Here is a 26,953-nt window from a genome sequence, read left to right as displayed (position 1 = left end):
CCTGGTTGCTCACGTGCCCTTCCAGCGTCATCCATCGTCAAAAGTTTGTTCAGACTGGAGAATCGCAGCAACTGGCAATCAAAATGGAAATGTATGTAATAACCCAACTTTAATTTGAAAGCCCAGTTCCTTATTTTTCAGCCTTAATGGAGCTGGATGGAAATGCTTACTGCGCTTCATCATAAAATAGCAAAATCTAATTTTGTGGGGTGTTTTTACTTTACGAAAAGATCCATTGGCCATACTAAAGCAATTTTCATCATCACAAAAATGCTGCTCAAAGCATCTTCGTGAGAGCTTTCTTTATGCAGTCTACTTTCCTATTTACAATCCAATTTTATCTCCCTGAAACAATGCTGAGCACATCTATGTGCTTGTAATGGACCCGTCTGACGCTTCAATTTCCCAGCTTCTCTGTCTCTGGCAGTGCGATTCGGTAACTTAGGATAAATTAGTGTCTCAATTAAAGACAGTTTGGTGCCTGTGGGCTCATGCACTATGAATTTTGTTGGGACTTTTGAAAGTAATTGAACATAAATATTTTAACAGCAGAGAAACAACATATTTGCATTATGCACAAAAGTGAACAAAATAATATTGCTAGATTTTCCAAATAACCGTCTAATTGCACAGGTTTCAGATTTCACAATGTTTACCCATTTTCGCAATCCAAATGAGAACTCCAGAAACTCTCTATCATATCAGTGATAAATTGCTGAATACTTTTCAGTGCTTCCTATCCTATCAAACCCAATGAATTTATTCAGCATTCAGCAAACACCCCAAATAGCTCTAATTACTAATTGATCGGAGATTTTTGTGGGTGAAACTCTTGTGTTTCTATTTTCACAAGTCAGTGTTCGGTGGTATTGCACGTGAGGATTCGGCAGGGTTAGTGGATGGGGAAAAAATTGAATGCAAGTGAGAGAAGAGAAGGAGGTAGAAATATGGGAGGTGAAGGGAAGGATGCTGGGAGGGAGGTAAGAGAAGAAAGAATGTGGAAAAGGATGGAGGGAGGGGAGGTGCTCCACAATCCAAGGCTGAGGGAGGGGAGTGATGAACATAGAGGGCGGGATTCTCCATCCCACCAGCCCCCTTTTCCGGCGCGTTGCGTCTCCCCGCCGGCAGTTGGCTCCTCCATTCTGGCATCAGACCAATGGGGTTTCCCATTGTGGCCATCCCGCGGTGTCGAGAAATCCACAGGCATTGGTGCGCTGCCGGTGAAGCGGAGGATCCCGCCAACAGAGAAACCCACAGTGTCTCTTGTTATCCCTGGGAAGACCTGGGTCCTGACAGTGTGGAAGGAAGGGAAGAGGTTAACCTCTCAGACTTCACTCATCCGTCCTGAGTAATGTTTGCTGAATGATGAATAAATTCACTGGGTTTGATAGGACAGGAAGCGCAAAAATATTCAGCAATCTATCACGGATATGATTTTTTGGGGTTGGGAGACAATAAGCATTACCTTCTCTGCTCGGATGTGATGAGGTTCAATGGACCACGAGAACTCTGGAGTTGCCGATAGCGAAATGCGATTTTTAACCAAATGAACAAATTGCAAAAAAAATGCATTAACACAGCAGAATCTAAAAACAAGTGTTTTGGTTACTGTACTTTGTGTTGTGGCTTGGATGGAAAGTGTCAATGTTAAAAAACCCTGCCAATAGAGAACTTTGTGCCCGCATTATAGGCAGGATTTTCCAGCCTTGGGCAATGAGCTCGAACCGGGAACTTTCTGACTCCGAAACCTCACTTTGCCCGTCAATGTGCCCACCTGAGAGAGTTTCCTGAAGATGGCCAATTAAGAGGCTTCCTCCGGGTGCACCACCAGAAGGATCACTGAATTTTTGACCAGATTGTGGAAACTTGCAGAACATTGAGGGCAGCACGGCAGTACAAGTGATTAGCACTGTGGCTTCACAGCACCAGGGTCCCAGGTTCGATTCCCCGCTGGGTCACTGTCTGTGCGGAGTCTGCACGTTCTCCCCGTGTGTGCGTGGGATTCCTCCATGTGCTCCGGTTTCCTCCCACAGTCCAAATCCCACAGTCCAAAGGCGTGCAGGTTAGGTGGATTGGCCATGGTAAATTGCCCTTAGTAACCAAAAATAAAGGTTAGGAGGGGTTATTGGGTTATGGGGATAGGGTGGAAGTGAGGGCTTAAGTGGATCGGTGCAGATCCGATGGGCCGAATGGTCTCCTTCTGCACTGTACGTTCTATATTCTATGTTCTATGTTCAAACCCAGCACCCAAACGGATCCAACATTGTCAAAATTGAAGCACATGACCCTGAACGGCGGAGTTCGAGGAGAACCCTCAGGCGACATGAAACTTATCTGACAAGAAAGATGAACTCAGTGCTAAGGATGGTATCATTCTGCGGGTGTCCCGGGTAGTTTTCCCCCGCCCAGATCAGCACCTCATTCTACTGGAGATACATAATGGCCTCCCTGGGGTATCTAAAATGAAATTGCTCACCAGGAGAAATGTCTGGTGGCCCGTTCTCAACTCAGACATCACGGGCTAGGTGAAGCACTGTGATTCATGCGAGGAGAATCAGAAAATCCCTCCTTCAGCCTCCCTACACCCATGGGAGTGGCCAGGCAGGCCATGGCTGTGAGTGCACTGAGAGTATTCTGAGCCTTTTATGGGTTCCATGCTTCTGATCCTGGTCGATGCACACTCCAAACGGTTAGAGATGCACTGCATGGGCTCCACAACCTTTCACGTTACGATCGAGAAACTACATCAGAGCTTTTGCATGCATGGCATCCTGGAAGTCCTGGTTTCCAAAAATTTCACTGCGTTCACCAGTGGGGAGTACCAACCCAATGGCATCAGACATATCAGAAGAACACCATATTACCCGTCGACAAATGGGCTGGCAGAACGGGCAATGCAAACCCTTAAAATTGACATGAAAAAGCAACCAGCAGCATCCATGGAGACCAAGTTGGCACGGTTTTTATTTATCTATAGGACCACTCCTCATACTACAACAGGAATCTCCCCAGAGGAACTGTTAATGAGACAATGGCTTCATACGAGACTAAGCCTCCTATTCCCAAACCTGGCGGGGAGGGTGAAGAACCAGAAAAGAAATTATGACTCTGCAAGAACCAAAAGAATATTCAAAACAGGTGATCTGGGCTATGTGAATAACTTCGAAGATGGCTCCAGCTTGACCCCGGAACCATATTGAAGAAAATGGGGCAGTTTTCCTATCAAGGGAAGGTCCAGGAGAAGGTCTTGAGGAAACACCTGGTCCACCTCAGAAGTAGAAAGTCCGCCCCATACAAGCCTCACTACCGGCCACAGAGGTGGCCGTCGCTAGTGCAGGGCAACAGCCCAGAGAGTTTCCTGCATCCGTTTCCCCTGATAACGAGGACTAAGGTTTTAAGATGGAAGCAGAGGAAGCTAGCGTTCCAACTAAAGCAGACACCGAGGAGGAACTTGTGTCAGTAACTCTTCGACACTTGCTCCGGAAGCGAAGTTCCTCAATTTGGTCCACATCTCCAGATCCAATTCTTCCCTCGAAGGAACTCAGACCGAACACAATGAGGCAAAAGGGATGCCCTCAACATGGGAATACTGAGGGAGAAACAGACTTGAGCAAGGCGGGATGTTGTGGTGGCCACGAAGAGCACTAGGAATCGTCGGTAGATCGCCCCACGGGCTTTACGGAATATGAATTCCCCTATTAAGCGGGTGGTAGCTCACCCAATAGGAATTGTATTGCGGGAGCTTGATACCGGCTTCTCCAATCCAGATGAGCATCTCCTCGAGTCCGCAGGCTTAGACGTTTGCATGGTAAGCCGTGGCAGCGGCCTTTTTCATTACTTCAATAAGCGGCTTGATGTTGGACGACTGGCCTTGGCAAAGTTATTACAGCTGACAATTAAAGAAATATTACAGGTGCACATCAAATATATGTTTCTTTTTTTTTTATAAATTTAGATTACCCAATTATTTTTTCTCTTAAGGGGCAATTTAGCGTGGCCAATCCACCTACTCTGCACATTTTTGGGTTGTGGGGGTGAAACCCACGCAGACACGGGGAGAATGTGCAAACTCCACACGGACAGTGACCCAGAGCCGGGATCGAACCTGGGACCTCAGCGCCGTGAGGCGGTTGTGCTAACCACTAGGCCACCGTGCTGACCTAAATATATGTTTCTTAAGCACAAATACCCAATGGGAAAGGTGAATCAACTGTGCCCAACAAAAGAAGTTAAAGATTGCATTCAAATAAAGGAAGTGGCACATAAAGATGCCAGAGAAAGTGGTAGCACGAGGATAGGGGCCTCACGGTAGCATGGTGGTTAGCATCAATGCTTCACAGCTCCAGGGTCCCAGGTTTGATTCCCGGCTGGGTCACTGTCTGTGTGGAGTCTGCACGTCCTCCCTGTGTGTGCGTGGGTTTCCTCCGGGTGCTCCGGTTTCCTCCCACAGTCCAAAGATGTGCGGGTTAGGTGGATTGGCCATGCTAAAATTGCCCGTAGTGTAAGGTTAATGGGGGGATTGTTGGGTTACGGGTATACGGGTTACGTGGGTTTGAGTAGGGTGATCATTGCTCGGCACAACATCGAGGGCCGAAGGGCCTGTTCTGTGCTGTACTGTTCTATGTTCTATGATTGGGAGCAATTGAGAACCCAGGATGATCAAGAAACTGATAACAAGGGAAAAGGGAACATGAAAGCCAGCTAGCGAGAAACATAAAGGAGCACCATAAAACTTACTTTTTAGTATGTGAAAAGGAAAGCTCATGTAAGACAAATGTGGGCCTATTAGAGGTGGAGACAGAATAATTTATAGTGGAGAACAGGGAAATGGTGGCAGAACTAAACCATTACTTTCTTTCTGTCTTCACTGAAAACAAAACTGAAAATCACCCAGAACTTGTGAAATTGAGGCACTGAAAGGAATTAATATTAGTTCAGAGGTCAGACTAGAAAAGTAATAAATCCCCTGGACCAGATAAGCAACATCCCAAAGGACTGAAGGAGGTGGCTAGAAAGATTGTGGATGCTTTGGTGATTATCTTTCAGAATTCAGGGGGCAGCACGGTAGCATTGTGGATAGCACAATTGCTTCACAGCTCCAGGGTACCAGGTTCGATTCCGTCTTGGGTCACTGTCTGTGTGGAGTCTGCACATCTTCCCCATGTGTGTGTGGGTTTCCTCCGGGTGCTCCGGTTTCCTCCCACAGTCAAAGATGTGCAGGTTAGGTGGATTGGCCATGATAATTGCCCTTAGTGTCCAAAATTGCCCTTAGTGTTGGGTGGGGTTACTGGGTTATGGGGATAGGGTGGTGGTGTTGACCTTGGGTAGGGTGCTCTTTCCAAGAGCTGGTGCAGACTCGATGGGCCGAATGGCCTCCTTCTGCACTGTAAATTCTGTGATAATTCTATAATTCTGGAAAGATTCCTGCAGGCTGGAAAATAGCAAATGTAACTCCACTGTTTAAGAAGCAAGGAAGAGGGAGTATAGAGAATGACAGAAATGTTAGTTTGACGCCAGGCTGGGAAAATGGTAGAATCTATGAGAAAGGATGTGATAACCAGACACTTAGAAAGTAATGGTAAAATTGGGCGGAATCAACATGGATTTATGAAAGGGAAATCATGTTTGACAAACCTGTTGAAGTCTTTTTGAAGATGGTACTCGAAGCATTGATAAAGGAGAACCAGTGGATGTGGTGTATTTGGATTTTCAGTGGGCTTTTGGTAAGGTCTCACACAGGAGGTTTGTCTACAAAATTAGAGTGCATGGGATTGGAGGAAATATATGAGTATTGATTGAGCTAACTGAGAGAAAGCGGATGATACTAATTGCGTACAGGAAGGATCAGTACTTGGGTCACAGCTGTTCAGAATCTCTATCCAATAATTTGGATGTGGCAAACATCAATATCACCAAGATCCAATGAGTAGGCAACTATCTAAAGTAGCAGAAAGCATTGTTGTGATTAATGGTTGCAATGATATGTCTGAAAATTGTTCCTCTTGCTTTGATAATGATCCATGATCGGAATGAGACATGAGTTTATAATTTAAGTTCAGATGAGTGAAAAAGGGAGATAAGGGATGGTTTTAGACAATATGGTACCGGGTTAATTTACAATAGTAAGTAATTGCTTTGAGGTCTACTTGGGTGTCATAATCCCCACGGGGCTCACGGGTAAACCACAATCAATCTCGTCCTAGGGTTCATGGAGTACGAGCTTCCCGGTAGTGGGAGGAGGCCCACCAGTTGGGGCTCATACGATCTAGCACAAAAGCCGGCCTGAGCAGGGACTGGTTGTCCCAATGGGGATTGTGATGTGACATAGTGACTGTCGTGGGCAGACTTTATGGTTAGTTAAAATACATTTTGTCATTGCTACCGCTGGCTTACTTGGTCATTAAATTGACTTATACATATCAGAGTAAAATGGTATTAACTTCCATAGTCATCCCTCTATGATTTGCATGATCACCCTTTCAATGAAATGAAATAACACCCTATGAAGAGATTTTTTTAAAAATGCAGATCTTCATCAGAGAGAATATAGTTCCTCAAATCAAAGATAGATGGATATGTTCTTAACAAATAATAGATAGATGTCAGGAAATATTTAATACTGGAAGCATTCAGCCAGGATTTTCCTTTCTTGTTTAAGGGTACATTTATATTTCAAGTTTAACCTTGCTGAGTGGCAGATTCCGCTTTGTGCCAATGCCCCACTTCTGCTGCATCAATCTAAAGTAAAAAATTGGCCATAAAGAATATTATCTGATTGGGCTAATGAGAGTGGCTGTTTCACCTTTCCTGTAGATATCCATTTCCCGCTTTCATCAAGCGGGACATTACACAATCATTCCTGTAGCAGCTGATTTCCATACATTATCCTACTTAATGTAAGGTAGTTGCTAATACGTTTGGTAAGGAGTTGAGAAAAATACCTTTACCCAAATGGAGAATTTGCTGCCACATGGAGTAGTTGAGACAAAGAGCATAGATGCAATTAAGAGGAAACTAGATATGGGAGAAAGAAATGGAAGGATTTATTCATCGAATTAAATGAAGCAAGGTGAGAATTGCTTTGTGCTGAGCATAAATGGCAGCATGGACCAATTGTTTCTGTGCTGCTGTAAATTCTTCATAATTCGAACTGTTTTAATATTTTTCCCTTCCAGAGAAAAGGGAACGACCAGGAATAATACTTGCGTATGAAGTACTCGGTGAAATTCATATTATGTTGAAAACTATGGCCATCTTGGATTTAGTGACGAACTTTCCATCCGCAGATCTTCTATTTAAGGATTTTATCTCTGCCTGGTATTACTCCAATAATATTTATCAGAGGGATCCATGTGGGTTTCATTTGGAAGTTGATGCTTACTGGAGACAAGAGCTTTTTCCTTAATTTTGTTTCCGCTCACTCATCTCGGGCCACAAACTCACAGCAAATGGAATCTAAGTGACACCAATCCTACAGCTGTAGTCTGGTTGCAGCCCAATATCCCGGCCTTTCACAGCCCCACCAATGTAAAATGTAACAAAAAATTATCTGTTTTCTACTCTTTCTTCTGATAGAGATATCAGTGGCGCAGTTAGTAGCATTCTTACTTATCGACAAATGGTTGTGGGCTCTGGGTGAAAACTTTTTTCCTCATGTCCCCGCTAATCCTTCTACCAATCACCTTAAACTGTGCCCCCTGGTAATTGGCCCCTCAGCTCGGAAACAGATCTTTCCTGTTTAGTATCCTGGGCATTATTAATAAGGACACAGAGTACAAGAGCAAAGAGGTCATGCTGAGCTTATACAAGACACTAATTAGACCTCAGCTGGAATATTGTGTACAGTTCTGGGTGCAACACTATAGGAAGGATGTGAACACATTGGAGAGAGTGCAGAAGAGGTTGACAAGAATGATTCGAGGGATGAGAAATATCAGTTATGAGGATAGATTGGAGAGGTTGGGACTGTTGGAGAGAAGAAGGTGAAGAGATTTGATAGAGATGTTCAAAATCCTGAGGGGGCTGGACAGGGTAGATAGGGAGAAACTGTTCCCGCTCGTAAAAGGATAAAGAATGAAAGGGGCACAGGTTTAAAGTGTTTTGCAAAAAAAGCAAATGTGATATGAGAAAAAACTTTTCCACACAGCGAGTGGTGTGGGTCTGGATTGCATTGCACTTAATGGCGGTGAAGGCAGGTTCAATTGAGGCACTTAAGAGGGCATTAGGGATTACTGGAAAAGAAACAATGTGCAGGGGTATGGAGAAAAGGCAAGTAATGGAACAAAGTCATGATGTGCGTTTGGAGAGTGCAGACCTGATGGGCCAAATGCCCTCTTTCAATTCCGTATCAATTCTGTGATACTCTACCGAGGTCTTCCATAATTTTGTGCTCCTCAGTTAGATCACCCTTCAGTCTCCTCTGTTCAAAGGAAAACAACCTGAGCCTATTCAATCTTTCCCCATAACTATAGGTTTCAAACCCTGGCAATATTCTTGTCAATTTCTTCTGTACTGTCTCCAGAACAATCATGTACTTTCTGTATTGCGGTGACCATAACTGTACACAAAATTCCACCTGTAGCCTAACCAGAGTTGTATACAGTTCAAGCATCATACACCTGATTTTGTGTTCAATACCTCATCCAGCACAGGAAAGAACTCCATGGGCGCGATTCTCCGCAAATGCGGAGAGTCGTAAAGGCTGCCGTGAAACCGGCCGTGTTTCACGGCAGCCTCCGCGCCCCCTCCCGGGACCCGATTCACCCCCCCGGTCGTGGCTAGCATCGCGGCCCCGGGAAGAACGGCAGCGCGGGCTTAGCAAACGTTCGCTAAGCCCGGCCGGCAAGACTCACGGCGGCATTTCCTTTGAATGACGTCATCGCGCATATGCGTCAAACCTGCGCATGCGCGGTCCGTCATGCCCCTCAGCCGCCCCGCGGACTGATCCTGCAGGGCGGCGGAGGGACAAAGAGTGCGTGGGAATCAGACCCGCTGCCCGCGATCGGTGCCGTGGTGCGGCTGTGCCAATCGGTGGCATGGTTGTGCAGAACGGCACTTTGCGGCCGTTTTCACGAACTGTGATAGCAGGTGTGTTTAAATTCGTGAAAACGGCCGTAAAGGCCTGGGAAATCAGCCCATCGGATAAGGAAGAATCGCTGCTCGCCGTAAAAAAATGGCGAGCAGCGATTCGTGTCATGGGGCGGCCGTGGGGGGGAGAATAGCGGGAGGTCGGGAAAAATGTCGGGAAGGCCCTCCCGCTATTCTCCGACCCGTCGTGGGGGGTGGAGAATCGCGCCCCATATGCTTTATTGACCACATTATCCCTCTGTCCTGCAAAGACCTGTGAACATGCACTTCAAGGTCTCTCACTTCCTCAACCCCTCTCAATATCCTCCCGTTTGTTGAGTATGCCCTTGAATTTTTTGCCCTCTGCAAATGCAGTATTTCCCACATTTCCAGATTGAATACCATTTGCCACTTTCTTGCCCACTCAACCAAACCATTGATACCAAAGCTCTTCTGAACGAGTTCTCCCAGTGAGCCAGAGAAGACACAACCAGAGTGAGACACAGCAAAGAGTGTGTTTGGGAATTTGAAGCTAGGTGGGAATTGGAAGCTGGGTTGGGAGGAGGTGCTTTTTATCCCTGGTAAGGTGACTGGTAAGTAGTTTTCTTTTCTCTTTTTCTTTTCATTGGTATATTTATTTATTTTTTCTTCGTTTTTTTTTGGAATTGTAGTTGTATAAGTTAACCAAAGGTTCAAGACATGGCAGGAGATCCCAGACCCATGTCATGCTCCTCATGTGCCATGTGGGAGCTCAGGAACACGTCCACTGTCCCTGGTTCTTTTGCGTGCAAGAAGTGTGTCCAGTTGCAGCTCCTGTTAGACCACTTGACGGCCCTGGAGTTGCGGATGGATTCACTTTCGAGCATCTGCGATGCTGAGGACATCGTGGATAGCACGTTTAGTGAGTTGGTCACACCGCAGGTGAAAGTTACTGAGGGAGATAGAAAATGGGTGACCAAAAGACAGAGCAAGAGTAGGAAGGCAGTGCAGGTGTCCCCTGCGGTCATCTCCCTGCAAAACAGATATACCGCTTTGGATACTGTTGAGGGAGATGGCTCACCAGGGGAAGGCAGCAGCAGCCAGGTTCGTAGCACCGTGGCTGGCTCTGCTGCACAGCAGGACAGGAAGAAGAATGGCAGGGCTATAGTGATAGGGGACTCAATCGTAAGGGGAATAGACAGGCGGTTCTGCGGACTCAATAGAGACTCCAGGATGGTATATTGCCACTCTGGCGCAAGAGTCCAGGATATCTCGGAGTGGCTGCAGGAAATTCTGGGGGGGAGGGTGAACAGCCAGCTGTCGTGGTGCACATAGGCACCAACGATATAGGTAAAAACGGGACGAGGGCCTACAAGCTGAATTCAGGGAGTTAGGAGTTAAACTAAAAAGTAGGACCTCAAAGGTAGTAATCTCAGGATTGCTACCAGTGCCACGAGCTAGTCAGAGTAGGAATGTCAGGATAGATAGGATGAATGCGTGGTTCGAGAGATGGTGCAAGAGGGAGGGTTTCAAATTCCTGGGGCATTGAAACCAGTTTTGGGGGAGGTGGGACCAGTACAAACCAGACAGTCTGCACCTGGGCAGGACCGATGTCCTGGTTGGGGGAGGGGGGGGGGGTGTTTGCTAGAGCTGTTGGGGAGGGTTTAAACTAATGTGGCAGGGGGATGGGAACCGATGCAGTAGGTCGGAATGTAGTAAAACAGGGACAGAAACAAAAGGCAGTAAGGGGGAAAGTGCAAGGCAGAGAAGCCACAGCCAAAAATCAAAAAGGGTGACAGTACAAGGTACAGTGTCTGAGGGGAGCTCAGTAAATAGGCTCAGTAATACTAAAAGGAGTAAAACGGGAAGTAAAAACATAAATGGTAAGTGACATAGCAGGTTGTTACATGAAGATATGGGTTCAACGACAAGTAAAATTAGGAGAAAAGTTATGAGGAAATATAACTTAGGAGAGGTTACTGATCGAGGTGTTAAGATTCAAAACAGAGGTATAAAAGCCAACATAAGTGTACTTTACCTGAATGCTCATAATATTCAGAATAAGGTAAATGTGTTGATGATGCAAATCATCGTGAATGACTATGATTTAGTGGCCATTACTGAAACATGGTTAAAGGATGGTCAAGACTGGGAGTTAAATATCCGAGGGTATCAAACTATTCGGAAGGACAGAGTGGATGGTAAGGGAGGTGGTGTAGCTCTGTTATTTAGGGATGACAGCTGGGCAATAGTAAGGGATGACATCGGTGCTATGGAGGATAAGGTTGAATCCATTTGGGTGGAAATCAGGAACAGTAAGGCGAAAAAGTCACTGATGGTAGTCTGTAGGCCACCAAATAGTAACATTATGGTGGGGCAGGCAATAAACAAAGTAATAACTGATGCATGTAGAAATGGTACAGCAGTTATCATGGGGGATTTTAATCTACATGTCGATTGGTTTAAATAGGTCGGTCAAGGCAACATTGAGGAGGAGTTTATAGAATGTATCTGCGATAGTTTCCTAGAACAGTATGTAGTGGAACCTACGAGTGAACAACTGGTCCTAGATCTGGTCCTGTGTAATGACGCAGGATTGATTAATGATCTCATACTTAGGGATCCTCTCGGAAGGAGCGATCACAATATGGTGGAATTTAAAATACAGATGGAGGGTGAGAAGGTAAAATCAAACATGAGTGTTTTGTGCTTAAACAAAGGAGATTACAATGGGATGAGAGAGGAACCAGCTAAGGTAGACTGGGAGCAAAGAATTTGTGGTGAAACAGTTGAGGAACAGTGGAGAACCTTCCAAGCTATTTTTCACAGTGCTCAGCAGAGGTTTGTACCAACAAAAAGGAAGGACGGTAGAAAGAGGTAAAATCGACCGTGGATATCTAAGGAAATAAGGGAGAGTGTCAAATTGAAGGAAAGAAGACACAAAGTGGCAAAGATTAGTGGGAGACTAGAGGACTGTGAAATCTTTAGGGGGCAACAGAAAGCTACTAAAAAAGCTATAAAGAAGAGTAAGATAGATCATGAGAGTAAACTTGCTCAGAATATAAAAACAGGCAGTAAAAGTTTCTACAAATATATATAAAAAGAAGAGTGGCTAAGGTAAATATTGGTCCTTTCGAGGATGAGAAGGGAGATTTAATAATGGGAGATGAGGAAATGGCTGAGGAACTGAACAGGTTTTTTTGAGTAGGCCTTCACAGTGAAAGACACAAATAACATGCCAGTGACTGATAGAAATGAGGCTATGACAGGTGAGGACCTTGAGATGATTGTTATCACTAAGGAGGTAGTGATGGGCAAGCTAATGGGGTTAAAGGTAGACAAGTCTCCTGACCCTGATGGAATGCATCCCAGAGTGCTAAAAGAGATGGCTAGGGAAATTGCAGATGCACTAGTGATAATTTACCAAAATTCACTAGAATCTGGGGTGGTCGCGGCGGAATGGAAATTAGCAAACGTGACACCACTGTTTAAAAAAGGAGGTAGGCAGAAAGCGGGTAATTATAGGCCATTGAGCTTAACGTCGGTAGTAGGGAAGATGCTGGAATCTATCATCAAGGAAGAAATAGTGAGGCATCTGGATGGAAATTGACCCATTGGGCAGACGCAGCATGGGTTCATAAAGGGCAGGTTGTGCCTAACCAATTTAGTGGAATCTTTTGAGGACATTAACAGTGCGGTAGATAATGGGGAGCCAATGGATGTGTCATATCTGGATTTCCAGAAAGCCTTTGACAAGGTGCCACACAAAAGGTTGCTGCGTAAGATAAAGATGCATGGCATTAAGGGTAAAGTAATAGCATGGATAGAGGATTGGTTAATTAATAGAAAGCAAAGAGTGGGGATTAATGGGTGTTTCTCTGGTTGGCAATCAGTAGCTAGTGATGTCCCTCAGGGATCAGTGTTTGGCCCACAATTGTTCACAATTCACATAGATGATTTGGAGTTGGGGACCAAGGGCAATGTGTCCAAGTTTGCAGACGACACTAGGATGAGTGGTAAAGCAAAAAGTGCAGAGGACACCGGAAGTCTGCAGAGAGATTTGGATAGGTTAAGTGAATGGGCTAGGGTCTGGCAGATGGAATACAATGTTGACAAATGTGAGGTTATCCATTTTGGTAGGAATATTAGCAAAAGGGATTATTATTTAAATGATAAAATATTAAAACATGCTGTTGTGCAGAGAGACCTGGGTGTGCTAGTGCATGAGTCACAAAACGTTGGTTTACAGGTGCAATAGGTGATTAAGAAGGCGAATGGGGCCTCACGGCGCTGAGGTCCCAGGTTCGATCCCGGCTCTGGGTCACTGTCCGTGTGGAGTTTGCACATTCTCCCTGTGTCTGCGTGGGTTTTGCCCCCACAACCCAAAAATGTGCAGAGTAGGTGGATTGGCCACGCTAAATTGCCCCTTAATTGGAAAAAATAATTGGGTAATCTAAATTTATTTAAAAAAAAGAAGGCAAATGGAATTTTGTCCTTCATTGCTAGAGGGATGGAGTTTAAGACTAGGGAGGTTATGCTGCAATTGTATAAGGTATTAGTGAGGCCACACCTGGAGTATTGTGTTCTGTTTTGGTCTCCTTACCTGAGAAAGGACGTACTGGTGCTGGAGGGTGTGCAGAGAAGATTCACTAGGTTAATCCCTAAAGGGATTGGATTACGAGGAGAGGTTGAGTAGACTGGGACTGTACTCGTTGCAATTTAGAAGGATGAGGGGGGATTATAGAAACATATAAAATTATGAAGGGAATAGATAGGATAGATGCGGCAGGTTGTTTCCACTGGTGGGTGAAAGGGGAACTAGGGGGCATAGCCTCAAAATAAGGGGAAGTAGATTTAGGACTGAGTTTAGGAGGAACCTCTTCACCCAAAGGGTTGTGAATCTATGGAATTCCTTGCCCAGTGAAGCAGTTGAGGCTCCTTCTTTAAATGTTTTTAAGATAAAGATAGATAGTTTTTTGAAGAATTAAGGGATTAACGCTTATGGTGTTTGGGCCGGAAAGTGGAGTTGAGCCCACAAAAGATCAGCCATGATCTCATTGAATGGTGGAGCAGGCTCGATGGGCCAGGTGGCCTACTCCTGCTCCTAGTTCTTATGTTCTTATGTTCCAAACTCACAACCTCCACCAAGACACGGGCAAAAGGTATATGGGACCACCACGACCTGAAAGTTTCCTTCCAAGCCACACATCATCATAATTTGGAAATATATCGCCGTTTGTTCACTGTCGTTGGGGCAAAATCTTGGAATTCCTCCCTAACGGCACTGTGGGTGTACCTACAACACAGGGACGCAGCAGTTCAAGAAGGCAGCTCACCATCATCTTCTCAAGGGCAACTAGGGATGGGCAACAAATGCAGCCCAATCCAGCCCATATCGTATGAATGAATTGTTTTTAAAATTTCGAGTGTGGCTTCAGCATGTATTGTGATGAGCAAACTGGAATTTTTGATTTATCACTAGCGTATTCTTCAGATTTGTCAGTTTTCTGAAAGGATTCAGAGCAAAAATCTATTATAGGAAAATAGCTGTCAGTGTCTAACTCAAAGATCCAATCCAACCGTCTGCCATGGTCTGTTTAATACTTTGAGCTTTCAAAGATTCATTTGGGTTTGATGTTTGGCGCATGTTGCGCATTCAGTCATCGCACCTTTTATCCCAGCTGACATCTATGGCCAAAATAGAATTTTCTATAACTTATTTGCATTCGATGTCCCTGAAACTGTCCTTTAGCTAAATTAATCACTCAATCTTGTAAAAATGGCTCATCTTGCACATGGAGTTTTGATGATACTACCAACAAAATCTCTGAAAAAGATTTACCGTGTGACCCAACACTCGACCTTCTCTCTTGACCTGCTGTTTTCAAAGGTTACAGTACCTTCATAACTGCTGCTCTCAGTTCCGGGAGCATTTTAATGTCACGTCTTTTTCAATTTTCTCTATTGTTTCATTCACATAACGTCTTCTTCTGCTTCTTAGGCGGTCTCTCGGGATCAAGGACGACTTGTTTCTACTGCAGTTCGATGGGCTCGAAATTGGCTGCTATGTCCAACATGCAGTCCGCGGACTTTACCAGGTGTGGGGCTGGTGTTGCTCCAAGGGTTGGGGTAGATGAATTTTTGGAGGTTTGGCTTCTCCCTCGAATGCTTCAAATTTACCTCTGTGTATTTCCAGTGAAGTCTCTCAATGGGCTCGGCAACTTCCTGAATGAGCTTTCTCCATTTTGGCTGGTCACAAACTCGAGTCTCCCATGAGTCGGATGGTATGTTTCACTTCTCTCAGAAGGTTTGCGGATATCCATAAAGTGGACCCACTGTCCTCTTGATATAAGGTCTATGTAGGACACTGCTAACCTGTATGGCATTGTGTAGCATAGGGGGAGACCATTTGGCCCACCATGCCTCAACTAGCACTTTGAAAGATTAACCAATAAATCCTGGGCTGGATTCTCCGTTTCTGTGATTAAGTGTTGACGCCAACGGAGAATCCGTGGACTTTAACGACAGGAAAATCGGCAGCACGCCTGCAGCAATTGCAGGACTGGTGAGGGGCTAGCACCGGTGCCGCGTGGAACACCATCGGTTCCCATGAAAAACGGTGCGAGATTCGCCGGGCCCGGGATCGACACTCGCAGGGCTGACAAGCTGCAGCTGCACATAAACATATACTCCCCACACACACACACTTATCAAAGCCAATAAGATGGAACAGGTTGTGCAGGAGGGCCCACACAGCTGATGTGTCGGCTGGGGCCAGAGGGAATGCAGAGGGGTGCCCCAGGGGGTCACCAGTACAACTGAGGGCACCAGGTTTAAAGCGAGCCGTCAGCAACGTGCGCAACCGCAAAACTGCCTTGCCGGCTGCGGTAATGGTGTTGCGTACCCATTCACCCCGACCCCACAGCCCACGTCCTGGCCACCCCCCACTAAACCCCCCAGCCCTGGTAGAAGTCCCCCGGCCAGCAGCACGACTGTCGGCGAAGTATGGCGGTGCTGGACGCTGTCTCGCTCTCTCCCAACAGCCACCATGTCAGGTTCACGATTTGTGAGAGCTCTGTCGGGAAGTCAGCCCATCAGAGGCGGAGAGTCGTGGGTGGGTCCACTAATGATATGCGAACGGAGATTATAGTACCCGCGGAGTGTATCGCAGTGATGCCGTATTCAAACTGATGGAGCATCACGATTTGGCGTCAAACCGGCGCCTCCCGTGATTTTCGCATCGGAAGCCATTCTCCGCCCAATCGCATGCCCCGATTTCCCTGCTTTTTCTATTAAGACCTGTACATTTTAGTTTTCAAGCGTCAGATCCAATTCTCTTTCGAAAACAACTTGCCTCCACCCTCGTAACACCTCACTGGATTAAAAACTCAACCATCTCCTGACTCTTTTACCATTTCAATTTCACATTGGGACGCAGCTGGTGTCTCTGCAGCTTATTGAATGAAATTTCAAGTAGGTTGACCTATTCAAGGCCTGCTTCAATGTCAAACCGATGTACAAAGATGGAGCCGTCGAAGATCTCACAACCAAACATTATGGCAAGCATTTATTTTCCGATTTGGCTGCATTTCTGAGCGTCTGGTCCTGGGCCACTTCACTTTTGCTTTCACTGAAATAAGTGTTATGTATCTGACGCAAATCTGGTGCTTCTTCTTATGCATGGTGCTGTGTCCACTGACACTGTAATGAGTATTGTGATGCCACTTCTGTCAGGCCATCAAAATAATGTTCCTATTTTTCCATTCCACTGTGTCCTTCTGTATCATTTGACAGTAGCTTATTGTATTCAAGAGATTTGGCATAAACTTAATTGGGTATGTAATTATACTGCAAAGTGTTGAATCTCCTTTGACTTTAGCCTTCTAATCCACCTTCAACTGGTTAAGACAGCTTCCAAACTCTTACCTGTGCACTGAACTTAAAGAAAAGTTTGGTGGCCCTGAAATTCTGAGAATACATTCGGTCTTGAAAGGCAAGGGTTTGGGTCTTTTCCAAATTTCCTCCCTTTTCTCTCAGCAACACTCCGGATTTGCAATGTGAGCCATCTGTTTTCCTTCCAATTGTTCGTGATTATTTAGCTGCTTTATGTACAAAACTAATCCTGATAAATCCTATTATTCACTTTGACTAACAGCTCAGCATTGTCCCTGTGGAACCCATTTACAAAGCCTTTCACAGTTCACTGTTGCTTCTGGTTTTTTTTCCATGCAATTAAACAGAAAGACTTCTGTGACTTTGATTTTGCCCTCTCACCCTCACTCCAAAAGCTAAACTCATTATCTTAAACACACTGACTCCATTATTTAAAAAAAAACAATCCACGGACAAAAATCAGAAGGAAAAGAATAGAGAGGTTAATCCAAACTCTTGGCGACTATTATATTTTTCCGAAAAGGGGCATTATATTCACTCTAATCACTGTAAAAATTGTGTTGCATCGATAACCACCAAAGCAACATATCGCACAAGCCAAGATTGATCCAAATAAATATCACATATCTTTTCAAATCACATACATTTCAGTTAAATTTTAAGCACACACAAAACGACAAAGTGTTTCAAACACAATGGGCAAATTTTTCCGCCTTTCATCGTTGGTAGCGGAATTCCTGGTGAGGCGGGGTGCGAACTTCGTCCCCACCCAGCAGGGGGATCGAAGTTCACACCCTACACCGGCAGAAGGATGCAAATAGGTCATTAAGATCCATTTGTCCCCCAATCACTGTCTATGTGGGGTTTGCGCATTCTCCCCGGATCTGCGTGGGTTTCACCCCACAACCCAAAGATGTGCAGGTTATATGGATTGGCCATGCTAAATTGCCCTTAGTGTCCAAAAGGTTTGATGAAGTTACTGTGTTACAGGCACAGGGTGGAGGTGTGGGCTTGAGTAGGGTGCTCTTTACAAGAGTCGGTGCAGACTCGATGGGCTGAATGGCGTCCTTCTGCACTGTATACTCTATGATTCTTTGTGCAGGTTAGATGGATTGGCCACGCTAAATTGCCCCGTAATTGGGAAAAAAAAATTGGATGCTCTAAATTTATAAGAAAAACAAATGAGATCCATTTGCATCAACTGAGCGGGCCGGGAACCGTGGCCTGGATTCTCCGTTTGAGAGACTAATTCTCCACGCCGACGCAAACCGGCTACCGAGTCCCTTCTCTTGAAAGGGCTAGTAGCTAGGCAGCACAGAACTCCCAGCTCTAGCTGCCGATAAGGCCTGGAAAATTGCAGCGCATACACACGCAGTGCAGTGGCCACGCCATATATCATGGCGGATGCTGCTGGTGGACTCGGCCCACAAAAATGGTGCCCCCCTTCGGCCAGCTCGCGCACCCTGGACCGTCCCACCACAGAGCCCCCAGCCCTGAAAAATGCCCCTCCTGCCTGCGGATCGGCCCTCCCCCGACTGTGATGGCACTTGACTGAGTCCGCAGCTGCCACGCTGAGTTCCCGACCACACGCAATCCACGCCATCGGGAACTCGGCCGGTCGGGGATGGAGCATCGCCGGGCGGGCCTCAGCCAACATATGGAGGCCGTGGCTATGACGCACACCATACTCCTAGAGTACGCCGCTTTTCAGCGGGTGGAGCATTGTGAAAGCGACCTATGCCGCTCCAGCTGAGATCCCCAGCGTCAGATGGGCACCGTGGATCTGCGCAAGTGCAGTGGGACCAGCACCAATGCTCCCTTCACCGTGCCGGCCCCGACACAACATGGCACAGGACTACAGAGGCTGGCACGGAACAAAAGAAGCCCCCAACCCGAGAGGCCGGCTCTCCAATCGATAGGCCCCGATCGCGGGCTAGGCCACAGCAGAGGCCCCCCACTGGGGTCGTAAACCCCTCCTCCTCTACCGGGCCGCCCCCGGATGCATGCACGCCGAGGTCCCGCCAGGTAAGACCAGGTGTCAGCGGTGCCAGCCGGACTCCGATTTTTTTGCGTGACCGTTCTCCCCATCCCGGGCAGAGAATCGTCGGGGGGGGGGGGGGGGGGCACGTAGAGCAGCCTCGGACCAGCGCTGCTCAGACCTGGCGCCGATTCTCCACTCTCCAGCGGGGCGGCGTCGTGCGTTTCACGCCCGGCCCGGCGATTCTCCGACCGGGCATGGGCTGAGAGAATCCCACCCTTGATTTTGAGTCGGTGATCGGAGAATCCAGCCCCATATTCTCCGAGCCTGGGTGATTCTCCAGGCCGGGAATCATGTGGGTGAGAATTACCATTGCTATTGACAAGCGTGCCCTTGACGCGATGGACTGCGCAGGGAGCAAAGGGGGTAACGTTTTAAACAATTTGACCCCAAAGTCCAACAGAGGGCTGGCCATCCTCCCTCCCCCATAATGCAAGACCTGCCCACCCCACCCCCAGCTTCCCCACAGAGACACCCTAAGTAAAGAGACCCCCCGCCAGCGACGCCTAAATAAAGGGAACCCTCCCAAAAGGGTGACCCCTGTCAGGAGGTCCCCCAGAAAAGAGACACCTGTCAGAAAGCCCCCGAGAAGAGAGACCGAGGGCGGGATTCTCCAACCCCACGCAGGGTCGGAGAATCGGACGGCAGCGGCGTTATTCCCGCTCCCGCAGGGTTTTTAAATCTCTGACCGGCCAAAAACCGGCGCTGTGCAAATCCCGCCGGCAGCCTCTGAAAACAGCTGGCGCCGGCGGGATGTCATTATATTTTTAGATTCCACAAATCTCCGGCCCGGATGGGCCGAAGTCCCGCCGACGTAGCCACGGGTCACGTCGGCGAAAATCACAGTTGCTTTAAAACGTCGTCAACCATTGATGATGGTTGACGCCGTTCAGTGTCAGGGGGTGGGTTGCGGCATCGGGGGGGGGGGGGTGGGTTGCGGCATCGGGGGGGCGGGGTGGGTTGCGGCATGGGGGGGGTGTGTTGCGGCATCGGGGGGGTGTGTTGCGGCATCGGGGGGGTGGGTTGCGGCATCGGGGGGGGTGGGTTGCGGCATCGGGGGGGTGGGTTGCGGCATCGGGGGGGGTGGGTTGCGGCATCGGGGGGGGTGGGTTGCGGCATCGGGGGGGGTGGGTTGCGGCATCGGGGGGGTGTGTTGCGGCATCGGGGGGGTGGGTTGCGGCATCGGGGGGGTGGGTTGCGGCATCGGGGGGGTGGGTTGCGGCATCGGGGGGGTGGGTTGCGGCATCGGGGGGGTGGGTTGCGGCATCGGGGGGTGGGTTGCAGCATCGGGGGAGTGGGTTGCGGCATCGGGGGGGGTGGGTTGCGGCATCGGGGGGTGGGTTGCGGCATCGGGGGGGTGGGTTGCGGCATCGGGGGGGTGGGTTGCGGCATGGGGGGGGCATCGGGGGGGTTGCGGCATCGGGGGGGGTTTGGGGGCAGCGGCGTGCAGAGAGGGGGGGCTACGGATGCCCTGGGCCAACGCACCGCCGCCCCCCCCCCCTCTGAACGCCGCTGCCCCGTTCCCCAACCACACCCCCACCACCCCTACCTCCCTCCAACGCCCCTACCCCCCTCCCCACCACCCCTACCCCCCTCCCCACCACCCTACCCCCCTCCAACGCCGCCCCCCATCTCTCGCAATGCCGCAACCCCCCCCCCCTTAACGCCGGGTCCCCCCCCCCTTAACGCCGGGTCCCCCCCCCCCCCCTCAACGCCGGGTCCCCCCCCTCAATGCCGGTACCCACACCCCGTCCCCCTCCCTCTGAAGGCCGGTACCCACACCCCCCCCCTCTCCTCCTCCCCCCTTCCTTCCTCCTCCCCCCCCTCCTCCCTCCTCCCCCCTTCCTTCCTCCTCCTCCCCTTCCTTCCTCCGTCACCCCCTTCCTTCCTCCCCCCCTTCCTTCCTCCGTTAGTGGGGGGGGGGTGCGGCGTTAGTGGGGGGTGGGGGGTGGGGGGGTGCGGCGTTGGAGGGGGGTAGGGGTGGTGAAGGGGGTAGGGGTGGTGAAGGGGGGGTTGGGGTAGGGGCAGCGGTGTGCAGAGGAGGGGGGATGCCCGGGGCCAACGCACCCCCTCTGCACGCAGCTGCCCCTACCCCAACCCCCTCCCCTCACCACCCCTACCCCCTTCACCACCCCTACCCCCCTCCAACGCCGCACCCCCGCACCCCCCACCCCCCACTAACGCCGCACCCCCCCCCCCACTAACGGAGGAAGGAAGGGGGGGAGGAGGAAGGAAGGGGGGGAGGAGGAAGGAAGGGGTGGAGGAGGAAGGAGGGGGGGGAGGAGGAAGGAAGGGGGGAGGAGGAGAGAGGGGGGAGGAGGAGAGAGGGGGGAGGAGGAAGGAAGGGGGGGATGAGGAAGGAAGGGGGGGAGGAGGAAGGAAGGGGGGGAGGAGGAAGGAAGGGGGGAGGAGGAAGGAAGGGGGGAGGAGGAAGGAAGGGGGGAGGAGGAAGGAGGGGGAGGAGGAGGAAGGAAGGGGGGAGGAGGAGGAGGAAGGAAGGGGGAGGAGGAGGAGGAAGGAAGGGCGGGAGGAGGAGAGAGGGGGGGGGGGTGTGTGGGTACCGGCCTTCAGAGGGAGGGGGACGGGGTGTGGGTACCGGCGTTGAGGGGGGGGGGACCCGGCGTTGAGGGTGGGGGTTGCGGCGTTGCGAGCGTTGGAGGGGGGTAGGGGTGGTGGGGAGGGAGGTAGGGGTGGTGGGGAGGGAGGTAGGGGTGGTGAGGGAGGGGTGGTTGGGGTAGGGGGCAGCGGCGTTCAGAGGGGGGGGGGCGACGGTGCGTTGGCCCCGGGCATCCGTCGCCCCCCCTCTCTGCACGCCGCTGCCCCCGAACCCACCCCCCCCCCAAATGCCGGGTCTGTCTCTCTCCTCCTCCTCCTCCAAAAAACGCCGGGTCTCACCACTTCCGCAGCTGGTGAAACTGACGCGTATTGCGTCAGTCAGCTGCTAGCCCCTCCGGGAACGGAGAATAGCGGCCTTAAAGAAGGCCCCGACGCCGGAGTGATTAACACCGATTTTTCTCGCCGGAAACCCGCGTTACGACGGGCAACGGAGAATCCCGCCCCCTGTCTGGAAGCGAGAGCAGTCCAGACAGAGGCAGTGAACAAACATATGGTTTTAACACTCACCTGGGCAATGCACCTGCTGGCTCAGACAGTGCGACATATCTGCCAGATCTTGGCGCACCTGGAACTGTATGAGGTATGGGGGCACCGCTCCCAGTAGCCGTCAAGTTGACCATCGCGCTAAACATTTGCACCACAGAATCCTTCCAGGCGCTGATTGGGGACCTGTCTGGGATCTCACAGACCTCAGTGCACAGGTACATCCGCACCGTAACGGAGGCCCCATATGCCTACTTGGCACAATGCAGGGTGCCCGGGAAGCGGGGTCCACCACCATCGCTGCTGAGATGTCCCATGTCCAGGGGCTGATTGACGGAATGCATGTTCCCCTGTGAGCATTACAGGCCAGCCTTCACAAGTCAAAAGGGGCTCCTCTCAATGAACATACAGCTGCTGTGCGACTATATGCTGAACATCATGCATGTCTACGCTCAATACCCAGGCAATGTGCAGGACACCTATTTCCTCAATGGTTTCTGATACCTTTGAGGTGCACCATCGGGTGTGAGGGTTGGCTCCTAGGCGACAGCAGTTATCCACTGCAGTCATGGATGATGACGCCTATCCAGAGGCCACAGACCGACGTGGAGACCCACGACAATGACATACATGCCGCGACCAGGGGTGTGATCAAATGGTGCTTTGGCATCCTGAAGAAGCATTTAAGGTTCCTCGACCACTCTGGAGGGGCCCTCCAGTATGGCACTGGGAGCATTTCCCACATCGTGTTGGCCTGCTGCATCCTCCACAACATCATGCAGTAGAAATAGAAAATCCTGTCCACAATATTTATAAGGATAAGGAGAATAAAGGTATGATGCCTAGAATCATTCATATTTAATAGATTCTGAATGCTGTGGGTGGGGCTTCATGAATAATTAAAGAGTTGCATTTACTGACAAGGTGTAAAAATGAAGCACCTAAAGGTTTCAAATCTAACTGATGATATTTTGCCGCTAAAGCCATCAGCCAGGATGACTCTGGCTCAGTGAATTTACTGGGTCAGATAATGTGAAAGGGTTAGTACCAGAAGGATGTGGATGCTTTAGAGAGGGTGCAGAGGAGGTTCACCAGGATGTTGCCTGGTATGGAGGGTGCTAGCTATGAAGAAAGGTTGAGTAGATTAGGATTGTTTTCATTGGAAAGACGGAGGTTGAGGGGAGACCTGATTGAGGTGTACAAAATTGTGAGAGGTATGGACAGGGTGGATAGCAACAAGCTTTTTCCAAGATTGGGGGTGTCAATTACAAGGGGTCACGATTTTAAGATGAGAGGGGAAAAGTTTAAGGGAGATGTGCGTGGAAAGTTTTTTACGCAGAGGGTGGTGGGTGCCTGGAATGCTTTGCCAGCGGAGGTGGTAGAGGCGGGCATGATAGCATCATTTAAGATGAATCTGGACAGATATATGAACGGGTGGGGAACAGAGAGAAGTAGACCTTGGAAAATAGGCAACAGGTTTAGATAAAGGATCTGGATCAGCGCAGGCTGGGAGGGCCGGAGGGCCTGTTCCTGTGCTGTAAATTTCTTTGTTCTTTGTTCTTTGTTCAGAGGCAAAATTTGCTGTTAGCTGCTGCCCATTATTATCCCACGGTGAACAATACAATGATCCTCATCAACTCCTGGAACCGGCGACAGCTTAAGCTTTTGCTCAGGTATGTCATTGTGCTCAATTAATAAAAGGTCATAGATGACCTTTAAAGCTTCGGTGGATAAAAACACTACTGGAGTATTCTACCTATTCTGATTCTTTTACCTCATTCTTTTATTCCTGACATACCTATAGAAAGCTTTAGGGTTTTCCTTGATCCTACCTGCCAAGGACTTCTCATGTCCCATCCTGGCTCTTCTTAGCTCTCTCTTTAGGTCCTTCCTGACTAACTTGTAACTCTCAAGCACCCTAATTGAACCCTCACGTTTCATCTTTACATGTCTCCTTCTTCCTCTTGACAAGTGATTCAACTACTTTAGTAAACCACAGTTCCCTCGCTCGACCACTTCCTCCCTGCCTGACAGGTACATACTTATCAAGGACACACAGTAACTGTTCCTTGAACAAGCTCCACATTTCAATTGTGCCCATCCCCTGAAGTTTCCTTCTCTATCTTATGCATCCTAAGTCTTGCCTAATCGCATCATAATTGCCTTTGCCTCAGCTATAACCCTTGCCCTGCGTTATATACCTATCCATTTCCGTCGCTAAAGTAAATGTAATCGAATTGTGGTCACTATCACCAAAGTGCTCACCTACCTCCAAATCTAACACCTGTCCTGGTTCATTACGCAGTACCAAATCCAATGTGGCCTCGCCTCTTGTTGGCCTATCTACATACTGTGTCAGGAAACCCTCCTGCACACATTGGACAAAAACTGACCCATCTAAAGTACTCGAACTATAGCATTTCCAGTCAATATTTGGAAAGTTAACTTGGAAAGTCTGACTATAACTTGTCTACATTTGGAATCCTTAAAAACTGAGATCTAACTTTATATTCTCCCCTGTGTCGAAGCTTCCTTGCTGAGAACCACCAGACATCTACTGGATCCAGCGGCCCGTCTTCATACAGGAGAACTCTAGATCGGCAGCATCAAGATCCTGCAAATGTTACCCTTTAGCTTCCAGAGCCTATCCTCCAAAGACCATATCTACAGAGACCCTGTCTGTTTCTCCTTTTATTTGTGTATATGTGTGTATGCATGTACTGCTGTGGTATTTTTAAAAAGGGATAGGTAGTTACAATTCCAGTGTAAAACTGTGTGTAAACCAGTTCTCACAAATCGTTTTAAAGAAAAATAAGTTTTATTTCATAATATATCAATCATCCTGAGTTTATGGAAAGAGTTCCACACTGGTTAAAGTTTATTTTATACTGGATCTAACAGTAGGAAGGTAGATAATTGGCCACCTTGGTGAGCGAATGAAACATTTAATCTAATGGTGCAACCTGCGGAGTAGTGGGACCGGATAGATTGTGCATTTCGCCCATCTCTAGCCCTCACAGTAAAAGCAAGACTTCCTTTCTTTTACACCAACAAAAGAGATGGCTTCTGTCTACACCACAACTGATCACATTATCCCTGACAGCAACATAACAGTTCGAGAGTGAAAACAAAATGCAGGCACATTCTATAATGGGCACTGATCCACAACCTTAATGTTACAGAAAGTAAACAAAATCTACCACAATATGGGCTCATCACCACAACACATTTCAGTGCCTGGTATGTTGAATGGCTCTGTCTGTCACATTTGCATTTATTGGTCGTTACTAACATTCCGTAGCCCACTACAACAAAGGACGTTGTGCAAATGTAGAATCACCGTCTCTGATTTGAGCATGCGGAGTTTGTTGTTAAAGAATGGAATCCAGTCGCCATGGCAACTGCCCCATAAAACAAATGAAGCAATTCCTCCGGCAGTCAGGCTATGAATTCAGTGTGATGGACTGTCAGTCTATCAATAGGTCGAATAAAAACCTACTGTGCACTCAAGTATACTTAGAAACACACTAAAAAAACTCAAAGTGATTCTGCCAATACCTTTGTTCTTGTCCTATTTGACTATAGTCCATATTCTGGAATTTTCAGATGTTAAATCAGCTTCAACATATTTTTCAGTGTCAATAAAAAAGATAATTTATATAGATACAGAGTCTGACAGTAAGGATTATGTTAAGATTCATTCTTATTATTAGCATATAGGAGGTCTATAAAAATAATCTTAGTGAATCGTATGTTTGATTGTACAATGATTGGTATTTTTTTTACCCTCGTCCACCTCCCTGTTTTTAGATCAATAAAAACAGGAAGTGCTGTGAATGAAATGTTTTACAACAATGATGTTTATAAAATTGTTATTTTTGGGGGTTTAGATTAAAAGAAGGTGCAAGATATTCAAATCTGAGGTCAAGTGCCAGGGCATCTATGAAGACTGTGGGTAGACTGTTAGTCTCCAAGGCTTACCAGAAGCTTTTAGGAAAATCAGGTTTTTATAAATGATTATACTTTAAATCATATATTTAATTCCAAGATCGAATGTCATTGCATGTGTCAGGTAGTTAATAAGCATTTATACCTGGATACAAGGCCCATGTGATTCACACTGTAATGGAGATGGGCTTTGAGAGGAGAACAGACCAGAGATAACTATTTTAGGACTGGGTTGCAGGTTTATTTCAAATACTTATGAACCACACAGACATATCATTCTACAACAATCTGACATCATGCAGAATGTGGATGGTAGCTCATGCTCAGATTGAAGGGCCCAGGTTTGTGAGAATGCAAATGAGGTTGGAGGATTTGCCCAACTTTGCCCAGAGAGAAGGATCTCCAGGGTAATCCTCGTCATGAAAGTGAATTCCAAGATCCAGCTGGAAAAGGGAAAAAGAAGCAGGTCATTGAGAGCTGAGAACAGCTTTGGTCTGGTCCCTGGAGAATAAAGTGTCCACATAAAGGTCAGCATAAAGTATTACAGTGGAGAGGGATTTTTGGTTGTTTTCGAAGTTAAAGGGTGTTTTCTGTACTGTAGGTTTCCTAGTGAAATGGTGTATAGGCAATGTTGCTTTTAGTTGATTTGTTATATTAAAAGCCTTAAAACTTGAAATCTTGCATGATCCCCCCAGTCACTTAAAATTCAATTTTAATTTTTTAACATTCTACAGTGATTATAACAATCCCTGTAGAATTACAGTGGCAGTCTTTATAAATTTCCTACTTAATGGCAACCATAAGCAGGGCATTAACTCTGGCATATTGCAAAAACAACTTTCTATCTCTCCTAATTGCTCAGTACAGTGTCTGTGGGAAAATGAACCAGGTGGATACAGGGAAGATCCAAGTATCATCCCCTCTCAATTC

This window comes from Scyliorhinus canicula, chromosome 19 (genome assembly GCF_902713615.1).
Source record: "Scyliorhinus canicula chromosome 19, sScyCan1.1, whole genome shotgun sequence".
Lineage (NCBI taxonomy): Eukaryota > Metazoa > Chordata > Chondrichthyes > Carcharhiniformes > Scyliorhinidae > Scyliorhinus > Scyliorhinus canicula.
This window is presented reverse-complemented; position numbering follows the sequence as displayed.